Below are 9,260 nucleotides of genomic sequence, written 5' to 3' on the forward strand. Positions count from 1 at the left end.
GTCCATGGGGTCACAGAGTCAGACATGACTGGGAGATGTTCACTTCACTTCACTTAGTCAATCAGTTGAAAATCTGGAGGAAAAACCCAGGTGTCATGATTCCTGATTCAGTTTTGTGATAAAATTGTACTTTCTAGCCCAATGCTCTGCATGGAGCAGACATTCAAAAAAATACCTGTTCAATGAATTCATGTTAGATAAATGTGATTTTTTAAATGCATAGAAAGCATAACTGAATAGAGGGATAAATTTAGATGAGGACACTTTTTTTTCCCCCAGTGAGTTCTGTATATACTTCTTTATGCCATTTCTGCATTTAAGAAGGAAAACAGAAGTACATTTTGTGAAATTACTCTGGCAGGTATTGATGTCTAAAGAAAAATACTGGGGACAACTGGTAAACTCTCAAGAGTTAGGGGACACCTTTTCTAAGAAATAGTTGAGGGCAATTAGCTGTTTATGAGGTAGTTAAGGGACATTTCTACCTCCTTACTAAAAGATGCATCAATGATATTCAACAACTGCCTCAATCCAACCAGTCAATCCTAAAGGAAATCAGTCCTGAATATTCATTGGCAGGACAGATGCTGAAGCTGAAACTCCAATACTTTGGCCACCTGCTGCGAAGAACCAATTCACTAGAAAAGACCCTGATGCTGGGAAAGATTGAAGGCGGGAAGAGAAGTGGATGACAGAGGATGAGATGCTTGGATGGCATCACCAATGCAATGGATGTGAGTTTGAGTATGGTCTGGGAGTTTGGTGATGGACAGTGAAGCCTGGCGTGCTGCAGTCCATGGGTCACAAAGAGTCAGACACAACTGAGCGACTGGACTGAACTGACTGAACTGAACTCAAACCCTATAAATTAAAGATAAAATTTTAAGACTGTATTCTTCTCACCAAAATGTTGTCTAATCACAAAATTAGAAGAGAATGAACCATACCCTGTTATCTTTAAGCTCAAGAACCATAAGGTAGAAATAAGATAGATACAAAGGAACAGTAAGAAATAAAATGATACACAGAGAACATCAGGACTGCTTTGCAATGTACCAGAGAAACAGATTTGGAAAAAATTTGCTGACAGTCCCTCCCACAGGCACACCGAGGGACTAGAATGACTGATAGTGAGCTTTAGATGTCACAAGCTGATCCCATGTTACATAAGAAAATCGGCTTCCCCACCTCGGAAATTACACATGCCACCAGTGAACAGGCAGTAAAGAGGCAAGAAGGATAGCTGAACCTGCTGGGCAGAGAGCTCCAAAAACTAACATGAAATTTACACTTTCTTTCCATCCATCATTTCTGAGCCCTCTTGCCCTCTTGCTCTCTACTTACAAAATAAATACCCAACTCAAAAGTTGATGGAGACAGATCTGAGTTTTGCCCGCTTGCTCTGGTACAAATATCAGATTCTCTGGTCTTTTACCGAGTCACTGTGGTTTCTGAGTAGTTGTCAAAGAACTGACATACCCCCACTGGAGTTCATGGCTTGAGTTGTGAAATATCAAGGTGCCATGGAAAAAAGGATCTTGGATTTACTGCAGATATATAACAAACAATATAAGCCCAATTTACACATATGAACATATTACAAGTGTCCTATTAACTGAACAAGCAGTCAAAAATTTTTTAGCTCAATAGATGAAACAAAATTAACTTTATCTCATTTTTATTCTACTTTTCCATGTTCTCTATAAGTTAAGGTCATTGCTTAATTTACAGAGAACATAGTTGCTTTGTTTTCATTCCTGTTAATGCACATTATCTTCACATCTGAAAAACAATAGTCTGAGTTGTATATACAGATATGGCCTTTAAATAAGAATGAATAAAAGCCCTATAAAATTAAGCTGTATAAGGTCAGACTATCACTTTTATATAATGAGTTATAATCTCAAAGAGCTGTGGAATGCGTATTTGTGGTTGAGTTAGAATTCAGCTCCAACGTAAAAAGTCACTTATGAGGAAAATTAAAGCATCTAAAAGTAGTTTTTCAAAAATCACTGGTGCTTTAATACGAAACTGACCAGAAGTGATACATTGGAAAATGTTTTATTTACATCTGCTCCATCCTTAAAACATCAGAATATTAAGAAAGCTTCCAAAATGGAAAATAAAAATGCCACAGTCTATGTCTGTTAAACTTCTAGTTTTGGGAAATACATTCATGTTTTTAACCATATATATCTTAAGATAATATCCATGAGATTAATTTTGTATAGATTAGAACTACAAAAAATAATTATAGAATATTTTACTATTTTGGAGAAAAGAATGAAATTATGTCTATCTATTAAAAATAAATTAAACATGAGTACTATAAACACTGAAACTTGTAACTTGCAGGTAAATTTTTCTGGAAATCCTTTTTCGATAAAATAACACAAAGCATTTATGCTTTTGGATCCAATAAACACAAGTCAAAGCTAAAGGCATGTCAACAGACATAGCCAATGGGCAACTATCACCCCACACTGAGCTGGTGTTTACCTTGCTCAGTGCACAATCCCAGACAGACCCTCTGTTGCCATCACACCCTAGTCTCCCAGCAAACACTTGAAAAGAGCACAACTCATTGAGAATAATTAATAATCTCGAACACCGAAAAAAAGAAAAAGAAAAAAAAATAAAGTTCCAACAAATACAATTACCCTAATAATGCCCAGTTTTATGTATGAAAAAATAAAATAATCATGGCTACTATTCTCCAAGTATGTATTCTGGAATATTCCTTGTAGTTAAGGCAAAACAAGAGAGAGTTGAGATAATCATGATATTAAATCTTTATTATTTAGAAAGGTCAACTTTCTGACTTGAAGTTTAAAGAAAAGAGACAGAAAGAATACTCTGGGTCCTCACTGTGACACAGACCTTGAATCCTGTGTCTTGGTGTGGGGTTTTGTGTAAGACAAAGAACTGAAACAGGTCCTCTGGGTAGCTGCACATTCTGTGATAAAATGGATCCCACAATACAACAAGTTGTCTTGTCCCAAGTGAGAGGCTAATTACTCTGACCATATGTGTTTAACACTGTTTAATACACTCCCTAGTAGTCAAGTAATCAGTCTTCCCAAACACACCGGTGTTTCTCCCCTCTGCTTTTGTTCCAGCTGTGTACCCACCCTGCATGAAACCCTTCCCACAAGTCTGTCCAAGCCCCACTGCGACTCCTGAATATTATCATTCTTAGACTACATAAATAACCGTCCTCTCCAGAATCCCTCTAACCACTTACCTGCTTTTTATTTCTTTCCAGCATATAATCATATATTGTCTTAGATTGCTTTAAATCATTTTCCTAATTATAATACTGTTTAAGATATGCTTTGTTATCCCAAGTACTCAGATTAACATTTAACCCTTTAAGTAATCCTAAGAATCAAGGTCTACCATAATTCCCATTTTGCAAATGAGGGGAAGGGCTTAAATAATACACAAGGGCACAACACTACTACGTAAGTAGAGCATGCACTCAAATCTAAAGCTCTCTCCAAAGATCTTGCTCTTTACCACTGTGAAATATGACCTCATGCAAAAGCCTGTTCTCAACTAGGCTGTAAGCTAAGGTCAAAGACAGTGTCTTTTTACTTCTTTTGAAAACCTCATGCACTTAGCTTAGGGTTGAGCAGTTTTAAGAGCTCTGAGAAAACCATAGAGAATGTTCCAGAATATTTGCTACAGGGTCCATAAGATGTACTACTGGGTTTTTATCTGTACCATACATTGTTAAAGGTCTAGTCAAGTAAAGCAAGAAGTCTCCAGAAGTTAAACAGAGGAAGTTGAATGGACTTTATCTGTAAAGTGAATAATGATCAGAGTAGCAGGGCTGCTTTTTTAAGACACTAGTTCTTCAGTTTCATATTTCGTTCATTTTACTCAAGCCTCTCTCAAAATCTTGCTGTAAACAAATGTTATTTTCTCTTCTATCTGTTAATAACTTGTAAATTTTGTTTTCACTCACTAGATGAATGTTTACAAAGGAGACAAATAAACAGTATTTTTCTTTCCATAGTAAGCACAGTATTAAAAACAGAGGCATACACCCACATCACTCTGTAAATCAAAACTGCAATCAAGGAAGAGGAGGGCTGTCTGAGGGGCTGCCTCCTCCCCTAGCTCACAACCACAAAGCTCCACAGAGAAAGAACAGTAGAGATGTTAGAAGAGGCGAAAGTCATTTGAAAGTAAATTAGGACAAAACTAATGGATTGTTTTCATATACAACTACTATCAAAGGTTTTTACTAGCTTCATGGCATTTCAGGGAAATGAACAAAAAGAAAACAGAACAGCCCTGCCTACAACTGTGTTAGCTCTTAAGTAATGTAACCACTCAAATATGGATAGGGTTGACGGCAATTCTGCATCAGGACATGGTAACACTGACAATTCCACCAAGCTTCAGCCAAGCCATTAACGGAATTGCAATCCTATCAAGAGGAGTTGGGGCAAGGGGTGGATCCATCATTCCTAACATCATGCACTTCCCCCCAAAAAAACTGATTCAGATGATTAACTGTGTCAGCTCTTTGTCAAATCAGTACTCAACCACTTTGGAAGGTAATTCTCTTCAACTCAACTCCTACTTTACATTCCCATAAAATATTAAAGTGCATATTACACCACTAGCATATAATAACTTAAATGAAAAGAAAAAAAAATCAACAATTTGCTCCACAGCATAGTTTCTTACTGGAAGCTTCGTTGAATCCACCATTAATTTCAGTCCCTCAGTCCCTCCCCACACACCCATTAAACATAAAATACAGCTATCTGTAGAAATTAAGGGTTTTTATTTTGTGCATTTTTTAAAAGGTGAGTATAGATAAAATACAGGCTTCTAAATAGTCCATTTCTGAGTTATACTTATCCTACTTGTTGGATCTTTCTGAAATGATGAATACACTAAAAATTCTGAGGCAGGGCTATCCCACCAGGTAGGAATAAACTTTCAGCAGCAACGCTTGCTAAAAGTAGCATTGCCAAATCACTATTAATATATATAATAGAAGGGTTAGAGTGTAAGCTAAAGAAAGCAAAATAAAATATATCATTTGGTGAAAATAAACGGTGCAAAACCAACTGAAATTTTAAATTGTTCACCACGGTCTCAAAGATAATTCAACTTTCCCATTGGTATACACCACAAACAGAATCACACAGTACGTTTCAAACATCTTCAGGATTTCTGTAAGGTGCATGAGAAAAGGTAAGGGTATCTGCTAAAGGTATCATGCAGCTAATTCTATCAAAACGATATATTTCTAAGCCTGTGGAATATAACCTCATCACTCCAGTCTATTGTGCTCCTTTAGAAGTTAACTCATGATGAACAAAAGTGCCTCTCTTCCACTCCTCTGCTCTCTGTTTTCCCAAATCCATCTACCCTAGTGTTTTGTATGCTGACCCAAACATTCCACAAATAATGCTGGGGTATACACATTAAAGTTTTAGAGAGTTTCTGCCTCTAAAGTAGACAGTGGCAGAACTAAGGACACAAGGGTTCAATTTCAAGGCAAATATTGGGCGGGTGGTTTGAAAATATCAATTCAAAGAGGCCTAGGGAAAAGAGATACAGGCATCCACCGCCACCACCCTCCCTCTCCCCTCCCCTCTTCCTCTCTTGTTCTCTTCCTCTCTCCTCGTCCCTCCTTGTGGCTTCTCACACAGAGACAATCAAAGCCGGGAAAACTGGGTTTTAAATTAGTGACACACACACTGGGAATATGTAATTCCCCAGAAGGAAAAAAGAAACTGCTACAGAGGGGCGTGGGGGGGGGGGCGGGGGGTTGGCAACATGTCTAAGTGACAACCCTCCCCACCCCCACCCTAATACAGCACAAATCCACAGATTCTTCCTCAACCCTCTTCTCCTTCCAGTTCCCGGTACTCTATCCAACTTGACCCTTAATCCAAACAACACAGAGATCCACAGGGCATCCGCTGTGCAAGAGCGTGTCTCTCAGTAGATGTGCCCAATTTTTTTGGAAGCCCCTGAATCCGGACAGTTGTACCAGGCAAGGGATCTCCCACTGGGGAAGGGGTGAAGAAAGGAGGAAAAAAAAAAAAAGAGATGGAGACAAGAGGAAAGCGAGGCAGAGCTGCGCTCTGGAGCGACTGGCTGCAAGGAAGACAGGGAAGAAAGAAAGGGTGGGAAGGAAGCGGGGCTGGGAGAAAAGAAGAAAGGGATGAAAGAAAGGCTGGAAGGGGAGAGGAGAGAGGGATGTTGGGAAGGATAAGGGCGGGAGGGCTGTGGAGCAGGGAGGGAGGGGAGGACGCAGAGGATGGGAGGGAGACAGGGAGGGAGGGAGGCAGGCAAGGATGGAGGATGCTCTGCCCGGGACTCACCTCTGTGGGTCGGTGGGAGTTTCTCGCCCTCCTCCTCTCTCTCGTCCGTTCCCAGCAGCTGGAGGGGTAACCACTGACGGGACTGGAGAAGCGGCGGCGGGGAAGAGGGCAGCAGCTGCAGCAGCCGCCTCTGGCCGAGGTGCGGTGCCTCCCGCTCCGCCCGCCAGCCCGGGTCTCCGCCTCACTCGCGGCTGGAAGCAAAGCCGCTCCCCCCTCCCCCCGCCCGCCCCGCGTCCTGCCCAAGCGCGAGCGGCAGCGGCCCGGATCGCCGCTAGGGGAAGCGGCCAGTGCGCAGGCGCGGCCGCCTGCTCGTTTGCGCGCCCCCGCGGTCCCCGGGCCCCCGCGGCTCGGCGCTCCGCGGGGCTAGGGCAGGCACGGAGCGGGGGCCACGGGCGCGCGCGGCCTGGGGAGCGCTGAGAGGGCGGGGCTGGGCGGGGCTGGGCGGGGTAGAGCTGGGGAGCGAGGCTGACAGCGCCGCAGGTGGGGGGAGGGGACAGTGGCGAAGGGGCACTGCCGAAGGGCGCAGGTGCCGTGTCCATGACAACAGCGTTACCCTGAGGGCGGGGACGCAGTGAGCCGCCCGAAGACCAGGGACAGACACCCACCGAGTACGGGAGAGGTCTTAGGGGAGAAGGGGATAGGGTTTGCAGAGCAGGAAGAAAGGGTGAGAGGCAGAAGGCGCTTCGCTGGAGGAGGGCAGGGCCCCAGTGCAGTGAAGGTAGTGACCGACCCAGGAGAGAGGTTTGGGGGTACAAAGAGGAGGGGAGCTGCACTTTAAAAGGGACTAAAAGAGAATGGAAGTACTAAAACAAGTGAAACGTGCTCATTTCACAAGCCTGTATTGAGTGCTGTCTCTGAAAAGGGCATTGTGATTCGTGTATCAATTCAAAGACTATTACTGAGACCCTAATTTGTACAAGGCACTCTACTTAGGCACTTTGAGATAGCCAAAAATGTATAGTATAAGGTGGAGGTTGTGCTTTAGTTGAGGAACTTACATGGAAATTTCATGGAGCACGTGCTCCGCCTACCACCATCAGCTGGGACTTGATGACCGTGGAATGTAACTGTTACAAAAGTGCTAGAAGCAAAAAAGATGCACAGCTATATCAAACGTGAAAGGTAAGTTATAGCTGCCTTTGTTTTGCCACAGTGCCAAGTGACTTTTTAAATCAAGAGAGAAAAATAAAGACAAACCAATGCCAGTTTGGTATGATAGAAGTGATACTGTATTTACAACATGTAAACTGGCCTCCTCGCCTACAAGCATCAGTGTGTTTGTTCATGCACGGATTTATATCACATGGTGCACGCATTTTTTACACTCCTTCTTCATTGGCAGCGTCAGGTATGTTACACCCCCTCTCATTCCCAACTTGGTATCAGCTGCAGTTGTTTTAAGATTGTCAAGCCCCTGTGATTTATTCTCTCCAGGCGATGACTTTATACCTCTATCTCTGTCTATTCCTCTCTCTTTCTCCCCCAATATCTTTTTGCCTTTCTTTTCTATTGTCATCACCACTTAGCCATTCTTAAAGAAAAAAAAAATCCGTGGGAGAAAATAGACAGGAGTCACCAGATGTAGGATTAAGAAGAAAAAAAAAAAAAATTCCTCAACCTGGAACGATGCTTCAGGACCATGGACAGTGCTATCGCATGCTCCTCCCACCCAGCTTGATCCTAGGCTCAGCCTATGGATTCTGGAGAAAGACGCTAAGAAAGTACTGAGTGTGCTTCAAGAAGTAAATTCCGAGTGCCAAATGATTTCTGCTAAAACACAGGAACGGAGTAGAAAATGAAAAACGCGTACCTTGGACTGAAACAAGTAGGAAGCAAGTGGGCTCAGCTAAATTTTGAGTAAAAAATGGGTAAGATTTAGGGAAGCACCACAGGACCCTAAACTGGTAACAGGGAAATAGTTCTGTCAGGGAGGTACTTGAATAAAAATAGGAAGTATCTTCCTGGAGTTGAAGAACACCTCTGATTTCAAATGGTCCAAGAACGTGGAAAAGGTTAAAAGTAGTCCCAGTTAAATGAGATACAATACTCTCTCAAGGATGTTTTGCTGTTGTTACTCTGATTTCTCATTCTCTGGTCAGGCTGATGGATGGGGGAATGAACCAAAACATACTGACTGAAGGGTTATGAAACCTCTCTTTAATGTTGAGAACATTCATTTGTAGCTTTGTACATTGTTTTAAATTAAGCTTAAATTTATAATTCTATGTTTTAACTGGCAGCAAATGGGGTGTGGGGGGGGAACCTAATGTAAATCAAGTGCTATCTTGTCAAAATGAGATGGCCCTTGTTTTTGTCTTGTAGTGACTTTTTAAAATATTAGATATTATCAGGAAAAAAATTTAAAGTTATTTGTAAAATATTTATCTCTTTTTTTGTCTGCACAATTACTTTAAATTAGAATTAAAAACAACTGCATAAAAGACATCTCTTCTTTCTCAGGCCCCTGATCTTTCTCACTCTTCCTTCAAAATGCAACAAACTGTCAATCAAATAATGATAAGAAATTACTCAGGCAATCCACTTAAGTAACCAGCAAAGAAATGACAGCTGAATTTTTTTTTCCTCTGTCTCCCAAAAATTTGCTAGCACTTTCATGTTTTGATTGAAGGGAAACCTCCAACCCCTACCTACTCTATGGAAACATCCAAATTGAGTATTTATTTATTTCTCTCAGATAATAGTATAAACATCCTTGTATAAATAATGGCTATTATTTAATACTGAAAAGCTATCATTTTATTTGTCCCCATTCTAAACCAAGAGGAAATTTTTTAACGTTATTGCTTTTGTTTTGAGACCGCCTGTGAGTCTGGCTGTTTTCAATTTTCTTGATATAAGTGTTGTCCTTCATTTCAATGACATAAACATATACAGCCCTAAGAA

At 41.4% G+C, this 9,260-nt stretch overlaps 1 protein-coding gene across 3 annotated transcripts in view; it reads right to left on the reverse strand.

Annotated features, from left to right (window-relative positions):
• The window catches only part of CTNNA2 (catenin alpha 2), a 1,396,988-nt gene extending 1,390,357 nt beyond the window's left edge, over nucleotides 1–6,631 (reverse strand). For all 3 annotated transcript variants that reach the window (XM_005686768.2, XM_005686767.2, XM_013967725.2), the window contains exon 1: nucleotides 6,357–6,631. The gene's annotated coding sequence lies outside the window, so the exon portion shown is untranslated. The remainder of the gene's footprint in view (nucleotides 1–6,356) is intronic.

Source organism: Capra hircus, chromosome 11 (genome assembly GCF_001704415.2).
Source record: "Capra hircus breed San Clemente chromosome 11, ASM170441v1, whole genome shotgun sequence".
Classification (NCBI taxonomy): domain Eukaryota; kingdom Metazoa; phylum Chordata; class Mammalia; order Artiodactyla; family Bovidae; genus Capra; species Capra hircus.